General features: G+C 42.5%; 1 protein-coding gene across 2 annotated transcripts in view; it reads left to right on the top strand.

Annotated features, from left to right (window-relative positions):
• Positions 1–6: 6 nt before the first annotated feature.
• The window catches only part of Plag1 (pleiomorphic adenoma gene 1), a 42,628-nt gene continuing 14,945 nt past the window's right edge, over positions 7–27,689 (top strand). The window contains exons 1-2 of one of the 2 annotated variants that reach the window (XM_013520253.1): positions 7–215; positions 25,483–25,588. The gene's annotated coding sequence lies outside the window, so the exon portion shown is untranslated. The remainder of the gene's footprint in view (positions 216–25,482; positions 25,589–27,689) is intronic. The other variant, XM_005396081.1, reaches the window with a different exon arrangement.

Genomic DNA, 27,689 nt, shown 5'->3' with positions numbered 1-27,689 from the left:
CGGCGGCGGCGGCGGCGGCAGCGGCGAGCAGCGGCAGCTGCAAGTTGGGCTGCAGGGGCAGCGCATACACTACAATGGCTGCTGGAAAGAGGCGTAAGGAAACAATTTCCAGGCCCGCCGCGTCCAGCCCGAAATATGAGAAAAAAATTATTAGAAATTCCGCGGGCGGTGTAAAGGCGGCGGACGGGCCGGAGGGAGGATGTTAAAGCCCCGCGGTGAGTTCTGCCGGGGTCCGGGCGGCGGCGAGGCGGTTAGCGGGAGGAATATCAGGGTTATTTAAATTATGGGACTGGCGAGGGGCAGAGGAGCGGCGGCGGCGGCCGCGGGAGGAGAAGTTCGTGCCGCCCGCAGCCCTGCCCGGGACCCCGGGGAGACGGCAATAAAATAAAAGAAAATGGGGCGCGGGGCGGCGGGGTCCGGGGCGGCCGCTGACAGGGCGGGGGGCGAGGGGCCGGCGCCGGAGGTGAGGGCGCTGGGAGGAAAACACGTTCGCCCGGGGTCTGGAAAGTTTGAAAAGTTTTCCTCCTCCTCCTCCTCCTCCTCCCTGGTGCTGTGAATATTGTGACAGCGGCAGCGGCAGCAGCGAGAGCGGAAGACATTAGAGACCCGAAAAATAAGGGAAAAATTAATATAAATTCGGTTTTGGGAGTAAACTCTCCGCATTTTCCACCAAAACATCCCGGAGGAAGGTCGCTCCCCGAGGGGCCTGGCGAAAACCCGCGGTCGGCAGTATTTGGGGGGCACTCGGCGTGACTTGGGGTAACTCTGCCCCCCTGTCGAGAGAGGGGCTCTTTTCCGCAGAAACGGGTCTGCTTTCGCCCTCCCCTCAGGTGGGCGAGCCGGGCCGGGTGCGGGGTCTGCGGGGAGGTGCGAGCCGGGTGCGGGGAGCGCGGGGGGAGCGGCGGGGGTGCTAAATGAAAGCAGGAGATCGGCACCGAGCAGGGACAGCTTGTTGTCAGTATCATAAACAACCAAAATGGAGGGAGAACTCAGGCATATAACCAAATAAAAATTTTTAAAAAATCGCAAAAAATCCCTAAAAATCCGGGATGCTCCCCCTTTTCTCGCTAAAGGTAGAAGTGTGAACCGCCTTTCCCCTGAAGCCCATTTTGACTTTGCAGAGACCAAGGAGTTAATATTTATTTATTTTTTAAAACTTTCGAAGAGCAAAAGCCTTTTATAACTCAACCGACAATGAGAAAACGTGAAAATCCGATGCTGGAGAAGCAGAGGGAGGGCGGGGGAGGTGGTGGAGCAGAAACTGCTGAACTTACTGGGACTGTGGGCTGATCTGAGATAAGATAAACACTATATTTGCTATTTTATAACTCCTTTTTAATGATCTTTGCGAGGTTTGGGCTTTTTTTTTGCTTTTTTTTTTTTTTTTTTTTTTTTTTTTAGTGGAAAGAAAGTGATGCCATTTTCTTAATAGAGTTAATATGTGTGATTGGAAGAATAAACCTTTCCGGCTGTAGATCGCATTTTCGTCGCGTTTGTGCCTCAGGTTTTGTTCCTGGTTCCCTCCTTTCTTTAAACTGGGCTCGGGAGCAGAGGGGTGGAGAGGGGATGCTGCTCAGAGCGCCTGGCCCTCGAGGCTGGGCACCTCCAGGGAGGGAGGCGAGCTGCTGGGCTGTCCCTGCCTGACACGTCTGCTTCACCTGTCCACCCTCGCTCAGGAGAGCTGGGCTGAGGCTCCCTGGCTGCATCTCTATGGAGGGGTGATGCCTGTTGCATCACATCGGAGTTCCTGGGCAAGTGCTGCTGATGTTGCTTCCACGTGGGAGGTGGGACAGAGCAGGGCATTTTAAAGGGGCAGCTTCTGTTTTCCTGTGGCTTTCTCACCTGCACGGAGCCACTGCCACAGGACCTGTGCAGGGGTGCGGGGAGGGTGTGGTGCTGGAAGAGCCTTCTCTTTCCATGACTCAGGGGCACCCACCTTTGGGAGGGATGGAGGGAGAGCAGGGGTAAACAGGCTGAGCCCAGGACGGCTGTGTGTATGGCTCAGTTTGTACCCAAGCTGTTCTTTTGTGTAGCAAGCCCTCCCAGGGTACTTTTCATGTTACATTGCTTTGCTCTGGAAGCTGATTTGGGGAGGAACTGTGGAAAAATGGAAGTAGTTTAAGGTGTGTGGCGCAATGGTATAGCATTATTGAACAGTTAGGAACTCTATGCAGTGTGATCAAAGAGCTGTGTATGCCCATAATATGATTTTACAGCCATTTTGTAAAAGCAGTAAAATACCTAATAATCAATTTGGCTTCAAGTACATTGAAGACTTCTAGTTGGAAACTGCAGACAGAGTGATGAAGATTCTTCCACAGTATACGCAGTAGGCTTTTGAGAGGGTACACACACCAGGACCATGGCAAGCTGTACATATATACTCATTTGTGAAGTCCAGCCTGTGCGTGTGCTGTAATTCCTTGCCTTCGAAATGAAAATATTTTAAAATCCTGAGACTTGTCAGTTTGCATCTTTTGGAATTTATTTGTGTTATTTAGCAGGAAATGTTTGCTCCTTGTAAACAACTATCAACTGTCTTATGTTTTAGATATCTGTAGTGTTTTCAAAGTTTAAAATATGCTGCTTAAGTTGTTCGCTGTTCTCTATTGGGATCAAGGTTAATCTGGAATAGAAATTACTTGGGTTACTTTTTCACAGGTATATGGTGTTTCTGAAATAAATGCCTGTTTGCCATTTTTTTATGATTTATAGAAATGGATTAAAGTTATAGCTGATTTGTTAAGCTTCTTATATGGAGTGGAGGGGGTTTTATGCCATACTATATAAACAAATTTTATAGCCTATGATATAGTAACTTGTGTTTATAATTGAGCTCTTCTCGGTGCCTTTTTGTAAATGTCTCCATAACAACACTACATCCGAAGTATTGGAGTACATCATCTTGTGGCTTCTCATTTTGGAATAAGTTACAACTCTCTAAGAGTTCATTTTAAATAATAATGCCATGAACCACTGTTAAATCAAAATTGATTAGAAAGGGATTAACCTATTAAATGAGAAGACAAACACTCCTCACATAATCTTCTGTCCAGAGGTTTCAGAATGCCATCAGTATTTGCAAAACCTTTGAGTTTTTTCTTACATTTTCATTGTTCTGGGTCTCAAGACAATTTTACTGGCTATAGTCAAAATTATGTTTTGTGTTTAAAATAAACGAGACTTTTAGATCTTGAGTAATTTCCACTTTGACAAGGCATATGCTAGTATCAATAATTCAATCTCTGTAAAAGTGAAGGGAAAGTATTTCTTGCAATTATATTAGATCATTGAGTTATTTAGGTTGTTGAATGCTTCAGGTTATGATTGGTTTGTTGTCACCCTAAAATAAAAGTGCTGATACTGTGATTTTTTTTGTTGGTCACATAGTGTGATATAAAACTTCATCTTTGGGTTTTACACAACTAGCTACTTGTCTGAATTAGAAAATGCACTCAGACTGCAAAAACATCCAATCTGTAATTCCTTAGAGAGTCCAATTTAACTAAGGTACAGCAATATCTAATTTGAATTGTTTATAGTAAGGGTTTTTGATGCTTTAGAAATACTAACTGTGGAACAACCTTTGTTGGAGGCTACTGTTGAACTATACCAATAATCTAGGGTTATTGTATAGTCAAAACTTTTATTTGAGTTAGAATTAGAGAAACCTTATAGAGATTCTTATTTAAAATTCATATGCTTAGTTTTGCTATTCAAAATTCTATAAGGAATTTAGTGATTGTGGAAGATGATTTGTAATTGCAGGTAATACTGATAATATTCTATGTCTGTATATTTATTGTAACCAAAATATTTTAATAAGCAGACATTTTATTCCTAAATTTATTAGTGAATTTTTTAACAATATAGTTTAAAATTTTTAATGATACTTTTCATGTTTTAATATTCATAAAATATTGGGAGTTTTCCTTAATTTTTAAAATAATCCTGGTTGTTACCATATACATTTTGGTTTGCCATTGTGGAGATTTATCTTTTCAAGGATTAAATTGTTGTTTTTTAAATTACATGTTTTATTTCTCTCTTAACTGAGATTTGAAAAGCCAGGCAACTAAAACATTTCTCTATACCTATCTTTGAAGTTTTATTTAAATACTCTGTTGAACTGTGTAATCAAACTGATCATCCTTCTAGGAATGTTTTCATATCTTTTATTTAGAATACCATTCTTTGGGAAATTAAAATAATGTGAAATTTTGTCTATCACATACACATACAAATAAACACTCAAGAAAAAGTTTTAATGTATCACTTCACTTACACTGGCTGGAGTACATGTTCTTTTTGATGTGTTTGCAAATGTATAAGAAATAAATATAAATTTGTTCTTTTTATACTAATAACATATTAGATTCCTTAGTTACTTGAGTGAGAAAAGAATTTCAGAAGGAGAAAGCTGAATCTGTCTAGCAATATGTAAGATAGTCAACATTTTCAATGTAAAAGGGCTATAAATTGTTCCTTCTGCCATTTTTAAAATGTTTTAAGAACCTGATAAACACCTTTTCTAAAAGAATCAATACTTTAAATGTATATCATCACTACCAAAAAACAAAGGTAAAACTTTAAATTTTTTAGCAGGAATTAATGTAGACAGCATGTTTAACCAATTGGCTATAAATTGTTCCTTGTGCCAATTTTAAAATGTTTTAAGAAGCTGATAAACACCTTTTCTAAAAGAATCAGTACTTTAAATGTATATCATCGCTACCAAAAAACAAAGGTAAAACTTTAAATTTTTTAGCAGGAATTAATGTAGGCAACATGTTTAACCAATTAGTAAAGTGTTTAGGTAGCCTTGAGAAAGGGTTTACAAATAAGTTAAATCTGAGGGCAGGGTACATCCAATGGATGAACTGTAAAGGTAGCTATGATTTTAGAATTCATATATGGGAATTCTTTTCCATTCTACCATAAGAACACTTTAGAGGTAACTAATCTTTGCTTTTTATATTTATTTCATCCACTAAATTTTTTGAAATATGCAAACCTGAAATCACCATGTTACTGCTTTTCCTTTATGTCAGGGCATTCTTTATATATCCTTCATAAATATAATTTTTAAATTTAATTTCAGAAATTAAATTTAAAGATTTAGATTATTTTAGAAAAGTAATATAGTTACTTTTATAAAAGTGTATAGTTATTAACACTTGAAGTTATGAAAAGTAGGTCTGAATGAGAGATCTAGAAATTATTACAGAATCGTAATTTGATTTATACTTTTAAATTGCCCCACTGCCCCCTGATTTGCATTCTGCTTAGTGTGTGTACCTATCCCTGCCTTCTTTTTGTAGGGTGATGTGGATCAGGACATGCTAGTGTGGGACAGACAAAAGCACTTGAATATTTTTTGTTTTGTGTGTGCACTGGTACTTTTTGTCTTTCGGATTTTGTTCTTTTTAAAAAATAATTATCAGAATACCAAAAAAGTATAAAAAGTGCTATCTCATTTTTAAAAAGTGAAGTGGTGTGATATTGCACTAAAATTGTTAGTGTTTAAAACTCCCTGGATGTCTTGTAAGCAGAGTTACTACAGGATCATGGTATTAAAACTGACCGCAGTGTGTGCTGGGAGTTTGAGATGACTACCTCAGAAGTCCTATGCGTGTGCAGAATGGATGAGCTTGTGCACTTATATCCTGGGTTAGTGGGAAAGGCAGTTTGCATAAAGCATTTCCTTGCTGTTTTTCAGTGAAATCTTTTCCTTATTTAATAACATAGAATACCTAGAAATGTGAAGGTTTAGGAAGCAAAAGTCTCTTTTTGATGTCTTCTAAAAATAAGAGTTTTAAACATTGAAAAAGTATATAAGAACAACAAAAATGTAAACTAAAATGTTTAAAACTGATGGTAAAGAACTAGGTGGACAGCAGTTTCGGAATAAAATAACAGTTATGGCAAATTTAAAATTCAACATGTGTGAATGCAGAATAACCAGAATATAGCAAAAGTTGTCAATTTTAGTAAAGGAGAATGCTAATTGGGGGGAATCTGTAAGAATATTTTTAATACAAACTGCTGGATTCATAATGACCTTTAAAAAATGGATCTTCAAAGCATTTTCTCCTTGTTTTAGATTTGTATTAAACTAAATTAAATTGTAAGAATAATTTGTAATAATTATTTGGAGTTCTTTTAAAAAATAATAAGAAAAGATTATTTTCTACTATTTTTAAAAAAGATTTTAAAGATTGCTTTAAATGTGTAGTTTGCTGAAGTGTTCTGAGAATCTTAGAAACTCTTAAAAATTATTTCCTTCGTTGTTTATTAGAATGCTTAACACTTGCCTTTAAGTTGGTGAAGTAAATTTTACACCCTTAGTCTAAGAATGGTGTGTTCTGTGGACTTTCCTAGGGCAATATAAGTGTGTTCTATAAACTTAGTAACATTTAAAAAGCTTTTTCATAAGACAAGAACATTTACCAACAAAGTTCTTAATCTCTGGGATGTTGTAAGGTGTATACTGGGGGATTTTTCTGTAACATTTAGTAGTTGGCTATTGCTTCTTCCGAAGGATAATTCAAACCTGTTATTGTTATGTTCCAGAGTGGAAGGTGCCCTTAGTATTGGAAAATACTCTGAGTGCAGGAGGCATCTTTTCTTTAAACTATTAGAGTCCTCTACAGCTTGTGGATGATATAACTTTGCAAAATCTTAAATTCTACCTTTTTTTGAGAATAAGAGCCTCATTTTAAATTTTTAGTTATTAAGTATTTGGATTATTCTCATAAACCAACATTGCAGTTGCATGTGTACAAGAGAGCATTAATTCTTGAAATAAATATTATAACTAAAAGGCTGACATCTAACTTTTTAAAAATTGTATCTCTGTAATCAGTAGTTAAACATTAGAGCCTTTAACATTGAGGTACAGTTTTGGAGGCTCAGATTAGAAATCAACTAGAGAATAAGAAATTTAACCTTTTGGACTAAAAGGTAAAATTTAAAAGTGTCACAGTCAGTTTTGTTCCCTTAGACATACATTAGTAAACACCGATTGAACTATTTTTGATCAAGAGAATTTTAAGAAATTAAACCTGGAAGGAAAGTTAAGGTAGTTCAAGTATACAGGTTCAAAATAACACCAGTTAAATTTTAATCTATTAGATTTTCTCAGTAACTTGATTTTATTTTCTTGTATTATCTTAATGCTGAAATTACACAGCACTCACATTACTTTTCATCAAAACCTGAAGGAGTTATAAGTAGGTTTTATTTTTATCAACTTTTGGCAATGAAGTGAAAGTACCATTTTATGTAGTTCCTTTTCTTATGTTGCATTTTGCATTTCCCAAATGTAATTTCTTTAATTATTCCATTCCAAAGAAGAGAAATTAGCTGCATTACTTCAAAACCAAATTTGTATAAACTTATAGTTTATGGAAGAGTTATCACTTTATGTATTTGGATAAGATTTATCATAACCTTAAAAATAAATATTAACATAACCAGCATATCTCATTAAAAGCTACATCTCAGATGTGAATTTGTTTTCTTTGTATTTTTAAAATACTTTCCTAGATCTAAGTAAATGTTTTTTATGTATTTTGATATTTTACTATTGTTTGAGGTAATTTAATTGGTAAAATTTTAATCTAGGTTGTGTTTCTCTCCCAATAGTAATAATATTTTACTTGAAAATCACTATTCAAATGCATACAATTTCAGCATTGTAACAGAATTAGACATTTAATAAAGTAGGGTAATTACACCACAAGTAGTAGAAGCAGATCTACTAGTTCTTTTTTTGGAGGAATTTAAAATATTTCAAAGAAAGATAGTGCCTGTGAGTATAGGTCACACCCAGTGGGGCTTAGTGACATTTTATCCTTTTTTTTCCCTTCATAATACCTGAGCATCCTCAGATCTACTTAGCATGCAAATACCCGACTTAACTGTTCGTCAAGTTTATGTATCAGGCTTACCCTTTAATATGATTTGCTTCACTTTTTAAGAAAAAGATCTGAGACAGACACTCTTCAGCAAGAGTGGTACATATCACATTTTAAAAGATGCTATTTGTAAAACATGTTGCCATAATTGTTTACCCAAATCAAAATGATAGTAAATTATCAAATAATAAATTTGATTAGACATAGAATAAGGTTTTAATGTTTACCTGAATAACCTGATTTACTGTTAAACTGGGAGGAATAGAAGTTTGTAAATGGAGTGAATGCATGTGAAAATCTGGTGGTCTGTAAAAGATCCAAGGCATGTATCCTTTGGTGGTTAATAAAAATACCTTTTTTTAAATACAAAAATTACAATCTTACTATATTCAAGTACTTTCATTATTTTTCAAAGAAAAGTGATGATGAATGAGTTTGTACTCCAGTGACTGTTGTTTTTGAATTTTTAATCATTAAACAGTTTTTATAGTGATTGTCAGGATCTTTTTTAAAAAATAGTACTACAGATGTTTTCCTGAGAAGTCCTTCTTTTGGGGCATTATGCCCTAATTCAAATAGTTACAACTCTTGATTCTGTAAGTAGTTTAGTTTTTTAAAAAGTATTCCTGTTCCCGGGATGTTATTCTTAAGTTCTTGTCTTGATCACTTTTAATCATTATCGTAGATTATTTTTAAATATAAACTAGAGATACAAGTGCTGTACTTAAACACTGGATCTGATGTGATGATGAATTTCACCATACTAGCTCACCTTCTATTGGTTGGTGCAGGGGGAGAGGGAGAAAAAGCAGTTTTACTGTAAGAGGAGTTCTACTGGTCTTACTCAGAGACTGATTCATAATAGCTTTTTAACAATGCATGATACCTCTGCCAGAACTAAAAGGAATTCCTCAGTTAAAACCAACACACCCGTATATCTAAAAACTTTTTCTAAGCAGATTTCAGGCACACTTCTGTGCTTCCATTGGCCATTCCAAGTGTTCTTGCTGTTTGGGTCTGTGTGGTTCTCAGTGCTGCCACCCTGTGTATGGAAGTGCCTATAGTACATTTTCTGTGCTTTATTATGAGGCAGTAGCGTCCAAAACCATTACTGGAAACAGAACGTACACACTGAAGTTAATATAAGAGATACCGTGATACACTCTTCTTCCTTGTAATGTACTAAATCTAGATGTTTAAAAACTACACAGTTGAGAAGTATGATATTAAACTGCAAAAAGTGAATTTAGGAAAAATTTTTGGGTAACTTCATCTGTTTCATCTGTCATTTCATTAAAATAAAGTAGAATTGGGCTAGTCTATATCTAGCTTGAAATCGCCCAAGTAACAATGTGGAGATTCTGATCCTTTAAAGAGGAGAGATGTTACAAGAATTTTGTTAAAATTTTAGCCAAGTTTTATTCAAAAGTTCTTTCTAAAATCAAAACCAAAAATGAGCACAAAAAGACTGTTTCTGCTTAGCAAGAAAAAGAAAAAGAAACTTAACTTGATTGGTGAAATTATTCCCTGAATCACTAGCCAACATGACTTTTGAATTATATCACCCCAAATATTTTGAGTATTAATGTTCCGCTTCAGTCATAAAACAGTTTGGGTGGATCACAGTCTTTTGCTGTTACCTATATTATCTCATTTCATTTTCACAACACTCTGAGATAGGAAGTATAAACAAAGTGTGTGTGCAAGAAGTATTCATGATTTCAGAAAGTGGAATTCTGTTACTTTTTGTAAGTAAGATTTTAGAATGGACAAGCAGTAGATGCTAATTATTATAAATTAATTTATTAGTGTAAACTTAAATTATGTCCACATTGAGATAATATAGTTGTAAAAGAATGTTGCAAAAATTCAATGTTCAGGCACAAAGTTGATACCTAGTAACAAGCTCGAAAGTGCTATAGGTTTATTTATTTTTATATATACATAAAGACTACATATACATGTACATATTTTAAATATATGTCGAGAGAAAATTTATTTACACTAAGTTAAAGGATGTTTTTAAAGATAGAAACCTACACTTTATTTTACAGTAAGCATCTTAGGCACAGTTTTATTAGTATTTAGTTTAAACACTTATTACAAAACCGTATGATTTCAGAATAATGAATCTGCATTTCTTCCTCAATTTTTAATGGTTTTAGTTCAATAAACAGTGTATGTCTATATGGTTTCACTTCAAAGTATTGTTTAATTTGTTCCGTTTTAGATGTTAGGGCTCCAAGGTAGAAGTGGTCTTCCCAGCCAAGAAGTCTGAAAGAATGTAACACAACACACGGTGTGCCAGTGGTTATAAAATGCTAAGGCCAGGTTGTTCTTCGTGTAATCCTCTCCATGGGCGTCGAAAAGTAGGGATTTCTTTCTTTCTTTCCTTCTGGGCTCCCCCACAACACGTCAGTAGCCCTTTGAAATTTTTTAAAAACTTGATCAGTAGGGGAAAGGTGATTAAATATTGAATCATTGGAGTATTACTACCTTGAGACAAAGAAAATTTTTTAAAATGTCTGCTTTATTGTGGTTATTTTGTTTTGTTTCGTTTTGCTTTTTGGTTTTGGGCCTTTTTGTGTTTGTTTGGTTGGTTTTTTGAGACAGGGTTTTGCTATGCATTTGTGGCTGGCCTGGGACTCGCCGTGTAGCTGGGCTGGCCTGGGACTTGCAGGGATCCTCCCAACTCAGCCTCTCGAGTGCTAAGGTCACAGGTGTGCACCACCACGCCCGGCTTCTCGTGCTCATTCATGTCACTGTCAATTCTCAATACTTAACCTCCCCCTGAAGCCGTCTTTCCCCACTCTCAGCAGGGGTCTCGCCTGGTTCCCAGAGAAGACGGGGACCATCAGCATAATGGCTCACCTGGCTCTTCTTTCCCTCCCCCAGATTCCCCCGTGGCAGTGCCGAGCCTTCTGGGGAGTCCTCGGCCGTGTCGGGACAGCTTACTCCCGTGGCTGCGTGTGGCTGTGCTGTAGCTGCTCACGCCACAGGTTACTGCAGCCCCGCTTGGGTCCTCGCGATGTCACTTACTCCTCAGACCCTGAAACTTCCTGTTTCTTCCTCTGTACCTGCAAGGCGTGTTCAAATCTTCTTCCCCTTCAAAGGCAAAACCCAAAACCGCTGCCTTCGTCCCGGCCCCTCCTCAGGGACCCTCCCCTCGTGGACGGCTTGCCCCCGAGGAGTGGTCTGTGTCCATTCTGCCGCTGCGCCCCTCACTCTGGCCCTCCGCCTCGCGTGGAGCGTGTGCGTGGGGAGAGCGCCCGTCGGCAGCCCTCAGTGCCACGTCCGGGCCCTCTTTCCGCCTCTCTCGCTGGCTGTTCCGCAGTGTTCTGCAGCTCTGCGACTCCGGCCTCTCCGCCTCGCCACCGCCTGCTGCTCCCCGGCACTTCCTCTGCAGTTCTCTGCGATGCAACTGTCCTTCTGCCTGTACCAGCCACCGGCATCCTGGCATTTCCCAGAGCTGGCAGGGTTCCCTGCTCCACTTCCCGTCCAGTGTCCATTTGTTCCCTGGGCACCATATCCCTCTCGTGGTTCTTTGACTTGCAGCTTTGTGCTGATGAAGATTCCATCTCTGCCTGTCTCTTCGTTCTCCATGCCTCGTTCTCTTTGTTACTCCATCTCTCCATCTGTGTGTATTTTTCCCAGTGTCCTATGCAGATTGTACAAGTACCTGCCACAAGTCAGGAGCTAAGCCGGATCCCACCCTTGTCGAGCAAAGGAAACAGACAGAAACCAGAGTTCCTCACCTTATAGCAGGTGGAAGGAAGGTAATAGAAGGAATATAAGGATGAAGAGTGTTCAGGGTCTGGGGAAGAGGAGCTCTTAGAGTTGGTGAGCAGGGAAGACCTCTAGATAAAGGAACCTTTGTGTAGAGGCCCGAGCAGTGAGACGGATCAAGCCTGAAACACCTGGAGGGACGCCTCTCGACGTAACCCCTGCCATGGTGCAGGAGTCCACACGTTGGAGGCAGAGGGACCAATAAGGGACTGGCCAGAGAGCCACCTGGCCGGACATCTGCCCTTTTTGGAGACTGTCAGCCAGAATGTGGGCAGGCTCCTGGGCTGCCCTTTACAGCCCGGCTGTTCGCTCTGGCCTTGACTTCATCCTCATCCTGCCATTCTCTGCCAGTGGCACCATGGAAAGCACAGCTCCTGGGGTGAGTGATCTCCCTACGTGCTCCCTCCCCTGTGTCTTGGGGAGCCCTAGCCCAGCTCCCTGCTGCCGTGACTGCCACTGTGCCCAGGCACCTACTCGCCTGCCCCAGAGCACTTCTCAGTCCCGTGCACGTCCAGCATTCTGCTGGGCTGACGAGGGTCTTGAGCTCCCAACTTTCTCTTCCCCATTTTCTCTGAGAACCGGACACACTAAGTGCCTGGGGAGGAGGGCTGTGTTGTTAGGTTAGTCTAGAGGGGGACTGTGGTGAAAGGAGGCTAAGAAAGCCTGGAACAGCGGTGAGGGGCTCTTCAGTGAGTCATTCGCCCAAGAGGGTATCACAGGAGAGTACTGAACCCCCAGAGAGGTCAGCAAGGAGAGACTTGGGCTGGCTCCTTACAGGCAGCTAGCCTCCTGTTAATTGTAAAGCTCAAAAGACAGCAAGGTTGGATGGTGGGGTTAGCTTGTCTTGTTTCATCTCTGCTGTTCCCCACCCGGCCCACTCCCTCCGTCGTTCAAGGCTAAGCCCTGCCCAGCATGTATGGACAGACTCCTGACCGCCGCCAGGCAGGAAGCCGACCTTCACTCGCAGCAGCCTTGCCGGGGGACTGTAGAGACAAGTACGTGCACCCCAGAGACGCAGGAGACAAGAGGAGCACGCGGAGCCAGCGGAAACCTGGGATCCTAGGGGGACACACACAGACTTAGACACAGCGGGGTTGAGAGGCACACTCACCCGGAGAGGTGTGCGGCGCTCTGCAGGTCTGTGTGGGCTGTCTGTATTTGTATTTTCAGGATGGGAAAAAAGATACGTGGAGAGGAGAAGACGCATACACCGCTCATATCTGGAGAGGAAAAAGAGTTATACAGACCACTTCAGGTCTCTTTCCCCTTGTTGAGGATGAACCCAGAGTGAAGGCAGACGTCACCAGAATGTGCTGGGAGACACTGACACCAAGTCCAGGGCCAGAGGGCGACACACACCAGGAGGTGGAAGGTCAGGGACGCAGATGGACGAGACAGTTACTCTCACCCGAAGATGGGAGAGGAGGGACACACGCTCCCCTTTCGAGGAGGAGGGGGACACGGGGATCCCACTGTCCCAGGGCCTACACACACACACACACACACACACAGTGGTGCTTGTGTGTTACTGGAGTGCTGCTGTGGTGCTTGACCTGCCGTGCCTTAAACGCAGTGTGTCGGGAGTTGGCATGTCTTGATATTACCTCTCACCTGCACGCCAGAAGCACTTAGGAGGTTTTGTGAGACTAAAGCATTCTGCGCTCTACCAGTTGAAAGAAGAGATTCATGCTGCTGGTTTTGGGTCCTGTCTTCTCACCAGCCCGCAGCACTTGGGGAGCTGGCTCCCTCCTGGCTTGTACTCTGCCCCATTTCCCACCAAAAGCCCCTCTGAGCTTGGAGTCTCCTGTGTCCTTGGGCTTAGGCTGAATTGGCTCAGGCAGGGTGACCTGCTTAGCGCTACCTCAGCTCTTGAATGCGTACCTGGGGTCTTCTTGAGTCTGTCTCCCCGCCTGCAGCCTCTGCCATCCCTGCTGCAGGTTCTGTCTCCCTCCACCAGTCTCTGCCGCCTGTTCCCTGCGCACCCCGCCCCGCTGCTCTGAGGAGGCTGGTTAGTTTCTGGGAAGAATGCAGGTTACCGATAAGATGATTAGCACCCTCTGTGGAATAACAGTAACATGACGTGACAGAGTGCTTGCTCTCTGCTCACCGCTCAAGGCACTTACACCAGTGATGCTGTAAAATCCTCCTGACGGCACCTTAAAATCCTAAAATGGTGCTGTGGTTATTTATATGGTTCACAGAGGAAAAAACGGTACGCAGAGATTTAAGTAACTAAATGTAGAGAGAAGCTTGGGAAAAAATCCTCATCAGGATGCCTGACCACTGACATACGTAAAAGGTTGTTTTCTAAACAGTCCTGTCTGTTCTAAGAAATTGTAGCTAATAATTACAATAGTTATCTCATAAAACTGTAATTGCTGGCAGTTATTCGGTCGCTCTACCCCATGTGCACTAAGAAAATCGAGTCCATTGGGTACATGTTGTCAGCAGTGTGGGCTGGGGACATGGCTCAGCAGCACCGCTGCTGCCTGCCAAGCACAAGGTCCTGAGTCCGATTCCCGGTACCAAAAAGCAGTGTGCTCCCTACCCTCCAATCTTACTGTGCTCTAGCCTCTGCCTCTCTTGGCTCTGGAGCTCTGTTCTCCTGCCCTTAGCTCATCATCTCTTTCCCTGTCCCACTGAATATGAAACTGTTCTGCCAGCGCGGGTGTCTGAGATGCTCAGACTGTATGGTTCACCGCCTTTGTGGGGCTGGCATCTCCGTCCGGCCATCCGCTTTCTCCTGCAAGCTTTTACCTCCTCACTGCCGTCCGAAACCGCACTTGTTCAGGCGTCCACGTCACCACTTCGCTGAGGCGGCTTTGGCCGGGGTCCCGTCCAGCAAATGCTTCTTGACATACGTCCCCTACCCCAGGTCCCGCAGGTGCTTTCCTTGGTGCTGGGTCTGCCTACTCCACGGCTTTGGTCTCTCCCGTGTCGTGCAGCCGCTGCTTGCAAACCACCCCACAGCCTGACACAGCTCCTTACCTTGCTCTGCTAGTTTGTTCTCCACCTTTACTGTAGTTTGTAAACACCTAGTCATTGTATGCTGAATACTGGTTGACAGGCAAAAGGGTCAAGCCCTCTCCAAGAATATCTGCTGCTAAAAAATTATGTATATATTGAAGGCCATGACTACTAAAATTACTTGTGGCTGTGTTACTTGTACGTCAGTCTCAGATTCCTAAGAAATCACTCAGGCTTAGGTAGCATAGAATGTCACTTGGTTTTTTTTTTTGTTTTGTTTGTTTTGTTTTGGTTTTTTTTGTTTTTTCTGGTTTTGTCTCTGGTACCAGGAACCGAACTTACAACCTTGCGCTTGCCAGGTGGGCGCTTTTGCCGCTCAGCTAAATCCCCAGCCCCTAGAATGTCACTTGACTGGCCTGTGTGTTTTTTGGCAGGATCAAGGTTTCACAAATGATTGTATATATTACTTAGTTCCCAGAACTAAGAAATACAAACTCTTTTTAAAGGTATAATCACAATATAATTATTATACCCCAAAATAAAATAATTCTTTAATATCATCAAAATACCTAGTGTTAAAATTGCCACAGTTGTCTCTTAAATTTTGTTAAATCAGTTTGCATGATTCAAATCAAATAAGGGCCATACGTACAGTTAGTTGGTGGATCTCTGTGTGTCTTGTTATTTTTGATGCAAAGGTTATGGCTTTCCATTTTTCCCGCTTAAACTTACTTTGTTGAAGAAACGGAGTCCGTTACCGTTTTGATTTTGATTTGGTCCTATAACATGTCGTACAAGTCTGCGTCTTGTTCATCGCATTCCTCTTGTGTTTTTTATGTACTCTCATCGCCATCTGTTCTATAACGTTCAGGTTCTGCATTGTTAGTGTCTAAAAGGAAATTTGGAAAGACTTAATGTGGAAGAAGTAAATATTGAATTGAGTACCGTAAGCAATTGGCATAACAAGACTACCAGTGTAAATACAGTAAGTGTAGCTGTATGGTATTTAGTTTTGGGACAATATTGGGGTTCTCATCATAAGACGTATGTTATATACTAATATATCTATATTCTTCTGGATGTTTTTTCTTTAAAAATGTGTAAGCTTTTCAGAAATTGAATTAGGGACGCCCTTGTTTTGTATCTTAACTTTATAAATCTCATGTATCTACCCAGAATTTCCTATTTGTTCATGTATTAGTTCTGTGTATTCTGAAAAGTTAGAACTTTGCCAGTGAGCACCACAGTTTATTTTGCTTTCTTCTAGTTGTCCATGTTGGTTGTTTCCAGGCTTTAAGTAATGCATTGATGAATGACCTTTTGCATAAACCTTTGTGGGAATTTCAGGTTATTTTCTTTAAGTTGTTAGATGTGAAATGAATGGACAAAAAGATAGATGCCCCCCTTTTTCTCTTGACAGTTGGTTGGCCATTTTGACCTGCAGGAAAGTCTCGCAGTCACCAGGAGAACACAGCAGTGCCATTTCTTACCCTTCCCCAGCGTGCCCGCAGTCGCTTACAGAAGCATAGCCGTTACCTGTGCTTTTTGCTTTCTCTTTCCTGGATTTGTCTTTCACGTATTTTCCCTTTTTTGCAGTCAGCTGTGTTGCCATCAGCAGGTTTGCCTTTGATCCAAGGCAGGTCGTTTTCTCTGTACCAGTTTCTCTGGTAACTGCACTTGTTCTTATTTTGCCTGAATTACTGACACTAACGGTACATGGTATGCACTTTGATAATAAAGTGTGTGATAGGTGTGGGTGTTAACATCTGCTTTGCTGAGCGCCTGGTTTTCCTTTCTGGTGTTCTCTTGTGTTTAAGAGCATTGATGTTGCTGTTGTATGTTACACAGTATTACAAGTTTGGGTTGATACCAAGGAAGAAATTAATTTCAAAACTGAATCAGGATTTGCAAAGCAGATAAATTAAGGGAGAAGCTATTCATATTGCCCAACAACTTGCTTTAAAAAAAAATGATTGAAATTGGCACCTCAACTGAGAGGTGCCGGTTGAAAAACCTGAAGTGTTAGGACTACTCAGAAGTTGTAATCAAGATGCTCTGAAATTCCAGTACGTTACTGAAAATACGCACGTTCACACAATGGTCTGCCGCATACCGTGGTTGCTCGGAACCCCTGAACCGTCCTCGCTGACCACAGCCTCTGGCCTGTAGCTTTGCTTGCTCCCTTGCTTCTGTCGAGTCCCGCTTCCCTCTCACCATGCTTTCAGGCTTTAGCACTGACTTTGCCCTTGCCTGTGTGCTCCTGCTGGTCTCGCATGCTTTTGCTTGATGCCGCCACGCTGGCACTAGCTCGAGTCCTAGGCCATTCTGCCACATCGGCTACCCTCTGTGCCTGCCTTGCTGCTCCCCACCCTGGGAGCATGCTCTGCCTCTGCGTGTGCGTGTGCATGTGCGTGTGTGTGCGCTGTCTGTTTGTATCTCCAGATGACGAGGGGCAGTGATGTTAGCAGGTGATGTAGGAATAATATGAGTAGTGAGCCCAGGCCCTGTCAGGATTTGACCCTCCATTACTTTTGTCTTGGGACATTCTGTTCCTTCCTTCTTCCCCCTTCTCCCCAGTGCCAGCCTCCCAAGGCACTCTCACTCAGCAGTCTGTATTTCTCATGTCTGCCATTGCCTCTGCTAGAATGTTCTCCTCCAACACCTGTTCACCTGTGCGCCGCGTAGGCGTCATCTCCTCCCTCCTTACTGTCTGTGCACCCCTCCTGTGCCAGTTAGTCTCTAGCTCAGCATCTGCACACACCTCCTTACCCTGCCTCTCTGCATGTAACGTGGGTTCTGTCCCCTCCAGTTCATTACCCTTCCTCTGTTGGCCTTTCCTTTTCCACCTGATCCATCCTGTTAGCATTTCTGCCATCTTTGAAAAACAAAAAACACAGCAACATAGAGCGCTCTCATTTCCATAGCTTCGCCTTCAATGAACATCATTTCTCGCAACGACAAGGAGTGCTTAGTACCTGGATTCTTCGCATACACTCAACCTGAGTAGTTGTTTCCATGATCATCAAAAGCCTGCACGTAACCAGATCAGAAGGAAGCAGCACGTACACCTTCTCCTCGCTGCTGCCTCCGGAAACACCCTCTTCCTTCTGCCTCTGTGACGGGCAGCTGTCAAGGCTGTTGCCGCTCTTCACTCTGTGGCTGTCGGTTGCAGTTAGTAACATTCTTTCTGAGTGCTGCTGGCTGTGCTGTGTCCTTTCAAACAGCGTCATTTATTCCTCGCAACGCAGGAGAGCTTGACTGACTGCCTCGCGTTACAGCTGAGGGAACTGAAGTGGAGAAGGGGCAGGTCATTCACTCAGGCCACAGTGCTGGTCCGCGTGACCTCGTACCCTCTGGTGCGCCCGCTTCCACAGACCCAGAACAGCCTGACCAGCTCCTGGTTGTTAAGCCGGCAAGGTTGTTAAGCTTCCTCCTCTGCTGTTAAGCCGGCAAAGCCAGTGGCCCTCTCACTGCTTGCAGTCGGGTCCGCGCCCGCAGCCGTACTTCTCCCGCCTTGCTTAGGACACCAGCTCCACTGGAGGAAGCCTGGCCTGGCTGCACCCCCAGCCCACACACTGCCGGGCCCTGCCCTGCTCTGCGCCCCTCTCTCGGGTGCACACCCCGCCCCGCCCGCCCAGCCGGACAGCCCCACACCGTACCTCCCGCCCTGCTCTGTTGGCTTTTCCTGCGCAAACCCCCCTCGGAAGTTCCGAAGAACCTTCTCTTCTTGTGAGTTTTCCGTGTAGCTAATCTGCACTCACTTTGTGGCATTCTTCTGTCTGCTAGATTATGTTCTCAGTAGTGATGAACAGTACTCTTCTGGCATACCTCCCCCGGTAGGCGACGCGCTCCTCGGTAGTTACGCAATGGCACTGATTTGTTACCTGACAGTTCTTCTTGCTGCCCATGCCCAGCACTTCCGTGCAGGTAGGCGGACGATGGTATCTGCCGAAGACGAACTTTCTAGACATGACCACAAGATGGCACAGTGACTGCAGTGTTTGCACATCCGTTGAGAGTGCACCAGTGCAGGAAAGAGCAATGTCTTCTGGAGCAATTTCTGGATACTCAAGGGAGTGCAAGAGAATTTTCAAGTTTAAAACATTCTGTCAGTTCCTAGTTATTCACTGAGGTAATCAAACAAATTTGGCCGCTGTTTCCTTCCACGAATTCACTTGGCCAGTGGGATGGAAAGCCCCCTCCCTTGCCTGTTCGTCTTCCTTCTGTTCGTTCTACAGATATTTCACTGCCCCCCAGGTGCGTCCATTCTAGGTCGGACATAAAGACATGGCGTTAAAAGGCAGGGTCTCTGTCCCGATGGAGCTTATGTTCTGTGGCATAAAACCAAGAGTTTCTCTGCTGTCTTTGTTGCTTCCAAAGTCTTCTCCCCTCTTCTGCAGCATGGATCGATCCATAGTTTTATATTTCCATACGGGTTTCAGTTCAGCAAGAAAAAGGACCACCAGTCAGCACGTAGCAAGGACTAATTCTGTTTCAGCCACGGTTCTTTGCGGGCTTCTCTTCTACTTCCCAGTCGCCTAATCAAGAATTAACTCTGTTTTCTTTATGGTTAAAGATAATGAGGTTCAGAAAGGGCAAAACTTTCGTCCAATGTTGCACAAGTAAATACATGGGAAAATATACACTGTGGTCTGTGTATCATTCATTTCTTTGTGATCAATACTGGTACAATTAAGCAAAAGGAAACTATCCAACGTAGTTTAGAAACATTTCTTCTGCAACATGTAAGCAAGAGTATAAAAATTTCAGGAGGATAATAATTTAGAAATGTCAAATACCATACACTGTTTTAACACTATGAGAAGTTACTGCCTGGTAGAACAGTCATCTTTGTGGTAGGAGTCTTAGCTGAATATTCATGTTTTTCCCTGGACTGCACCCCCCCCCCCCGTGCCTTCCTTCCATACCTATTCCCGCCACCACCCTGGTTCTGGGAGACAAGATTCATTCTACACAGCTCCTGCCAACCTTTGCTTCAGTTTCAGGAGGTTGAGGGCAGGGGATTAATTTCAGAAGCTATGTGAAAGACACATTCCCATGTTGTGGAATTCAAAGTGTGGGATCTTGATTACTGTGTGTTTCAGTACAGCAGGTTTTTTTTCTAGCAGATCGTTTTCTCTCATTTTCAGTAATTATAACATTTTCACAAGTACATTATAATCTCACCAACCACAATGAAGCCCCCAAGCAGAAGTCAGTCTGTCTCTGAATAGTCAATAATCACATATTGCCCAAATTATCATTCAGTTTACCTTGGAAACAGCTGTGGCTTCACGTTTGTTAGTTTTACCTGTGTTGTGATTTCGGTTTGTCTGTGACCATGAGTACCATAAAATTTAAGATACACCCTGCCTATGTGACAGAGACGAGAAGGTCAGAAGTACACTACTTCAGTTAATCGTTTTTAATATCAATCTTCCATTATATATGAGTGCATAGTCTTTTTCTCGTGAAATATTCCTCTTGTTTGTCTTTCTCTTGAACCTGTGGTATGAGACAGAGAAGGTGTTTCTTTTTTAAAATTCCACATCAGGCATTTTGGGGCAGCACTTATTTTTGAGTCACACACTGCATATGTTGTATAACTCATTGGTCAGTGTACTGAAGGTGACGATAAAAGGGTTGTGCGTATGTGTTTTTGTACCATCGTGTAGTCAAGAAATCATAAATTGATCTTTTATAAGTCGTCTCTATTTAAAAAGATTGTACAGAGGCTGCCTTCAGACACTTCAGTGGGTACTTCCTTTGGTATTTGATAAATGAAACTTGTCCCAGAACTATTTATCATCCACAGGTCTCGATTCCAGTTAGAATGTATTCCTGGAGCGCTTAAATTATGTAGTGTGATATACAAGTTCATAACCAACAGGTGAACTGCCCTGGCTTCCTCCAAGCTTGGCAGCTGAGAATGTGGCTCTGGAAGCTGCCTTGGTATGTGTCCTTCCTAGCAGGGATCGAAGGCAGCCAACATTGAAACTGATATTCCTCACATTGCCTTTTTCTTCCTGTATGGGGAGGAGATGTTAGTCAGTTTGAATCATTTCTCTTATAAAGAATTTTAATTTCTCAATTCTCAGTTTTTTTCATGTTTTAGTAAATTCATAGGTAGATTTGTTTCTCTTTTTCATGAATATTGGGTTTTTTTCCAATATAAAACCTTGGCCATTGTTTTCATAGCTTTACTCGGCTGTAATTAATATCATAAACTGCACACATGAGAAGCATGCAGAGTTCTCACTTGGGACATATGTGCACATCTCCGAAACCATCACCACAGTCGGCATTGTAAGGATATCCATCAGGATCAAAAGTATACTCGCTTCCTTTATGAATGGTCCTTTCCTACTTTCTGTCCCCAGATAACCATAGATCTGCTTTTCGTCACTCTGGTGTACTTTTAGTTTCCTAGACATATAAATGGAATCGTCTGACGTACTCTTACTTGACTTCTTCCGTTAAATATAATGATTTTGAGGTTTATCTGCAGTATTGTATGCATCAATATTTTATTTCCTTTTGTTACTAATCAGTAGCCTGTTATATGAATCTACTATAACTTGTTCATCTATTCACACACTGATGGAAATTTGCATTGTGTCTAGTTTTGACTATTATAAAGTTGCTGTGAATGTTCAGGTGCAAGTCTTTGAGAAAGTGTATATTGCTGTGTCTCTTGAGTACATAGATTGATGCGAAGTGGCTGTGTCATATAGTAGGCATACGTTTAGCTTTTCAAGAAATCACCCAACTGTTTTCCAAAGTAATTGTACCATTTTTACTTTCCTGTCAAGAGTGGATAGGAATTCTACTCACTTCACATCATGATCAGTGCATTATATAGTCAGATATTTACTGTTTTTCATTTTGGTCATTTCAGTGGGTAGATATCATTATGCATATGAACCACAGAAGGGTCTCATTGTGGTGTGAATTTGCTTTGCCCAGTGACCAGTGATGTTGAGCATGTTTTCATGTGCTTTCTGCCATCCATATATTTTCATAGGTAAAATGAATATTCCAATTATTTGTTTATTTTTCAAATGTTTGTTTTTGTATTGTTGAGTTTTGAAAGTTCTTTATTCTAGATACAAATTCTTTATCAGGTATATACTTTATAAAGGTTTCGTTCTAGTCTTCTGGTGGCATTTTTTTTTATTCGCTTGACAGTATCTTTTGAAGAACGGTTTCAAGTTTTTGATGAGATCTAATTTATCAGCTCATTATCTTATGGGTCATGCCTTTGATATTATAAACAATCAATTTTTGAATGACAGAGATTTTTCAGTGTTTTTCTTCTAGAAGTTTTGTAGTTTGGATTGGCTATTTAAATCTGTGATGTGGGGCTGGTGATTTAGCTCAGTGGCACAGCACCTGCCTGGCAAGCACAAGGTCATGAGTTCGATTCCCAGTACCGGAAAGAACAAAACAAAACAAAAAAAAAAAACCTGTGATGTACATAAAGTTTTGTATATGTTGTGAAGTACAGCTCTAAGTTCATTTTCTCAGTATAGAGACATCAAATTTTTCAGTAGCATTTGTTGATACACACTATCTTTGCTAAAGTAACTTTCTATTTATAAAAGTAAAGACATTTGTATAAGACAGTAAAGTATAAAGCCTGTGTCTTGCCAGTCTTTCAGTTGTAACTTGCCTGGGTACATTTAAGGGTACTAGTGGGGCAGAGGGCTAGTTTCAAGTGCATACGTTACAAATTTGGGACCATAAGTGTACACATTTATTGTGTGCCCTGTTTTTAAACTTTTAAAGTTATGTGTGCTTTCCCATGTGATTTAATATTCTTTAACTGCTCTTTTTCATGTGATTTAATGTTCTTAAACTGCCTGATTTCTAACAGCTGCATGGTTGGTGTATCACACAGACACACAGTAGTATGCTTTCACCCTTTTATGAGACAATCAATTTTATTTTAACGTATACTTTGATCATGAAGCAGGCCCATCTCTAAGAAATAAATAAGTAAAATATACTTTGAATATCTCTAGACTTAACTCTTTTCTCATTTTTGCTTTAGTTTTAGAATTATCAAGTCAGTATATATGAACTTTTAAAAAGATTTGATTATGTATTTCCAGAATGTATTGCAGAAACGTTTCAACAATTTACATTCCCACCAGCAGTAACTAAGCAATTTCACGCTTTCTGGCAAGTTCTCTTTGTTTCGATAGAACCCTCAAGGATGCCCTGAGCATCTCTCTGCATCCCTCAGTGGCTGTTTCTCCTCTGACCAAATATCTGGCTCTGTACTCTTATCAGACGCTGGACCCTTGTCAGCCCTGACCAAGGTGAGAAAACTCCTTGCATTTCTTGCCCCTGCTACCAAGAAACTTAGCAAGGTAATCATACATCCCTCCTAGGTCTGCCGTGACCAGAATTTCCCCTCCTTCTCGGGATCCTCTTCTTGTTTCTTCAAGAATGTCCCATTTTTCCCCCTCTCTCCGGGGTCCTGAGTCCGCTTTAGCTACCCACCATGCTTTGTGTAGGTGTGAGGTTCTTCGGAAGAAAGCATCCCCTTGCTGGCAGTCCTTCGCTGCTCACCCAGCTGGCTTTCCTGTTGTACCTGTTTCTCTCCTCTCTCCCTCCTCTTCCCAGTCTTTCACCCTCCTGTCTCGCCCAGTATTCTGACTGAACACTGGGAGTCTTCGTGCCCAAGTGGAGACCGCTCCCCAAGACTTCTGTGGTGATTCTGCACCCCTTTACAGACAGCTGTATCTCTTTGTGGGTTTTGTCACTTCTTCCCCTTTAAATTACCTACTTTTATTTCTGAGTGGTAGTTGCTAGGCTCCAGGATGAGTTAGCCAGTAATCTGGCTGGACTCTGTCCGTGAAAGTAAGCTCTCCAGCTGTCTCTGTTTTCCTTCCTCTCAGAGCAATGGGTGTGCAATGGCCAGAGTATAAGTGCCCTTTCTTGGAGGAAGTGTTACTTGCACTGGCTTTGGTCTTCGCTTTGGAATTCTCTTTCTCATTCCAACAAGCGGTCTTTCTCCCCTCCTCTTTCTCACCTCCCCAAGTTATTCTCAGTGTTGTTTCTCAGTGGTTTTGACCCACTCAGCGTTTTAGAACTGCCCCTTTCTTACCGTGAGTGCGTGACTGTGACATGTTCGGGCCATAGAGGAGTCAAAACAGTCACTCATTTGGATCGTTACAAAGTCTGTACATTACAGGACCCTGCAGTTCATCTTAGAAACCACAGTAATCTACAATTCTGACTCACGGTGCGTTCTTCTGTCAGGCCCGTTTCTCAGATACACACACACACACACACACACATGCACGCACGCACCTTTTGCAGACTCTTTTGGGGGAAGAGAACTGGGGACAGAACCCAGTGACACTCGACAGGCCCTCCCCGCTGAGCTGCAGCTCCACCCCTCTGTAGAATGTTCAGTTTTAAACGGTCTCACCAGGCTGCGTGGACCGGCCACAAGCTTCTGCTTCGGCCTCCCAAGCAGCTGGGATTTCAGAGTGCACCATCATGTCCAGCTTTTTTGACCTTCCTTGATTGTAGATGTTTTCAAGGCAAAAAAAACATGCAAAATTCCTAGTTTTCTTTTTTATTTTCTGACTTTTCATGGTGCTTGTTTATGCCACATAACATTATTTTGTTGTTCTTAACTGCTGATTTGTCACACTGATCACCACCAGTACTTCTTTCTTACAGCAGGGTTAGCAGGGTACAGCAGGTTTTATTTAACAGTTGTATTTCTTTTACTTATTTATTTATTTTTTTAATTTTAAAAATAAAAGGAGGAAAACATTGACAGACAGCCTTTTACAAAATAGCAAAAGAACAGTACAGACAATATTCTTTTATTTATTTTTTATGGGGGTGAGGGTACTAGGGATCAAACCTAGGACTTCAACCAAAGGTACGCTCTGCAGCCGCAGCCAGACTTCTTAGAGAGCTGGGGCCGTGTTTGTTAGGGCCGCCTATGCTCACGCTAAGACCATAGATGATACTTACCCTTTCAGTGTCAGGTATTTATCTTTATAAAAGGGTAACTGTGTAAAATTGAGCAGTGACTCTCTGGTTTAGGGACATGAGACCCTGATTTCTGCGTGAAATTTCTGGCATTCCTTTTCTGTCTTGATTATGGACCTAGAGGTCAGACTTCATAATCTGTACCAACAAGGGGATACTTAGGGTAACTCAAAATACAGTATGTCATTCTGAGGGATTCATTTTGGTTTTTCCTTGTATGTTCTTGAAGATGGACCTGGCCCTGGGAATTCGCTTAGTAACCGTATTAGTCACATTATACAGGTGAACTCAGGAGTGAAAAGTTGACCCTGGCTCTTTATTCTGCCTTCACTTTGGGACACGCAGTGGCTTACCCCTTCTGTGGAAGCAGAGACCAAGGAGAGCACTTGTGGGTCAGGGCTCCTCCTCAGCCGTTTCCCAGAACAAGACAGGCAGCTCAAAAGAACTTTTCTGAAAACTGTGTTGCGGTAAAGATAGTGTATGTGTTTAGAAGAGTAAAAAAACAGCCAACTTGAGAATGGCAGTAAGCTCGGAGCAATAGTTCACTGAATAAAATGGGAATAATCTAGATAGCTTTGATACATGGGGAAAATACAGGAACCTAGAGATACTGATATGTTTACTTTTCATTTTTCAATGTACTGTATTTCTAACAGAATTTAAGATAGATTTTTCAGTAAAGTACGGTGACTGCGAATAACTGATGATAAATAAAGAGTTGGTTCCTACGCCATTAACGAGGTGAGGCCTGACTTTTGGAATTTCAAACTAACTCTTCTTTTCTTTCCAGGTTGCCTCTTGGTGCTGCCTTGGCGGTATTGGGCACCCAGAATGCTTCCTTCTGTGACGGTCTATTAATAAGATTGCCTTGTTAGATATGGAGCAGGGGGTCGCAGGTAGGTGGCTTTTACCATTATATGGCATGACTTTCAAAGTGGCCCGTTATTCCAGTTCCGAAATAATGCCAGAGACAATACTGAAAGCTTTGAAAAGCATGCCACATAATACGCATGCCACTGACAGTTGCAGGTCCTCCAGAGCGGATTGTGAGCCGCGGGACTGCAGTAATAGGTGGGCCCTAGGGGAAGGCTGACTATTCCTTACTCCCTGCACAAAATACATAGCTGCTGTAAAGGCTCGTGTGTTTGTCTGCCCCAGATAGCCCACAGATGAACTCCTAACCAAGTCCTCCCTTCTCTGGATCTTGCTCATCGTGGTAGATTATGCCATGTTGCCACTATAACTTGAGTCTTCCGGGAAGGATCTGGTGAACTGTGGGCAGGCGGACAGGAAGATTAGAGCTGCTCCCTGGGATGGGGCAGGTGGTGTAGTAAGGAACCCAGCATGACGAGAGCAGGGTGCTAGCAGCCTTGGGAAGAGGACAGACCCAAGCGTCTAGGTTTCCCCACCCGCGGATGCAGCTCACTAGCACAGTGCTGGAAATCCAGGCACACTGAGCTGGGCACCAGCAGGTAAGTCTGTCAGCGGACCTCAAACACGGGGTTAGAGACCAGGACCCCAAGCCTTAGGACGGGGAAACAAGAACACAGAGGTGAGGTGGGTGGCTGTGGGGATAGGACCTGGAATCCTAGCACTCTGAGAGGCTGAAGCGGGAGGGTTGCAAGTTTGAACCCAGGCTGGGTAACTTAGCATTGAGGCCCTGTCCCAAAGTAAAAAACAAACGAATTGGGAGTGTAGCTCAGCGCAGAGGCCTTGGACTTGATCACCAATACAACATAAAGAGAGGCAAAGGTGGGCCTGCCAGGGGATGGCTCAAGTTCCTGAACTTTTCACTGACCTCAGGCAGAGACCATCGTCCTGGCGAAAGGAAGACTTTGGCTGAAGGCTACCTAGGCCCTCACAGTACATGTGAACAGAGCTTTCTAATCAAATTAAAGGTGCATAAATTAATCTGGGTAAAATTTTATGTTGGCACATTCTATGGAGATTAAGCATTTAAATCAAGTTAGCATAAATTTTTAGCCGTCTGTGTGCTGTAAATATTTTCTAAAAGAAAAGAATGTTGATTTTTTAGGGTTGTAAGTTGTAGTTTTGTTTGTTCTTACGCATTGTAGCTTTTAAACGTCTTACCAAAGCCGCTGTTAGTAACTGGAAAGGAGGGAGGAGTCCACGGCCCCCGGCCCTGTGTGCTTTCTCTGTTTGATCTTCCCACCCCAGTCATCAGTCAGAAGTTTCCTAGTACTCTCAGCATCATCCTCATACTTCGACTTCACATGGAAAACACTCTTTAAAGATTTGTAATTCTACTTGGTTCTCTTTTCCCTCCCATAAGGCTTCATTATCTATTTCCAAACAGTAAACCACCCTCAGTAATTATATGTGCTCCAGGTTATATGTGCCTAAGGAATTGCGAGAGCAGAACATTGTAAGGCAACACTCAGCAGCTTTGGCCCCGTACGCATCAGATTCTCAGAAGCTCATGCCGAGGCCCCAGCTTGCTGGGCCTGCTGAAGCCGGGCCTGCTGGGGGGACTCGGAAGCTGGAACTCACAGTGCTTCACCCCGGTTTCCACCCCTACCGGAGCACGCCACATTTAATTCTGTTGGCTTTGTCTCCTGAGCTTACTGTATAACTGATTAGGGGTTTCAGGAGCCTTGAAACCTGTCTGCCTGCTCACTTTCATTCCTGAAATTCTCGGAAAGGGACTACAAAGGGCCAGGGATGTAGCTCAGTGGCATAGCGCCCTCCTGGCAAGCGCGAGGTCCTGAGTTCGATTCCCAGTATGAAAAGAAAAAAAAGGGACTACAATTCTGTTCAACAAATGTTTATGAAGTCTCTACTGCATGGTAGGCTACTGACCAGGTGCTGGGGACGTGATAAATAATAGGTTCCCTGTAGGTTAGCTTGTGGTCTGCACAGGAGCGTCAGTTTAGACAAGTCGCTTCGAGAGGAGCCACCGTCCACACTGGCAGTGCAAGGCTGAGCGGGGTGATTTGCACGTTCATCCCGCGCAGAGGCTCCGACTCTGCTAAAGGT

This window comes from Chinchilla lanigera, unplaced genomic scaffold (genome assembly GCF_000276665.1).
Source record: "Chinchilla lanigera isolate Chin_1 unplaced genomic scaffold, ChiLan1.0 scaffold00053, whole genome shotgun sequence".
NCBI classification, from domain to species: Eukaryota; Metazoa; Chordata; class Mammalia; order Rodentia; family Chinchillidae; genus Chinchilla; species Chinchilla lanigera.
Note: the sequence above shows the minus strand (reverse complement) of the source record. Positions and strands in the feature narration are given on the sequence as shown.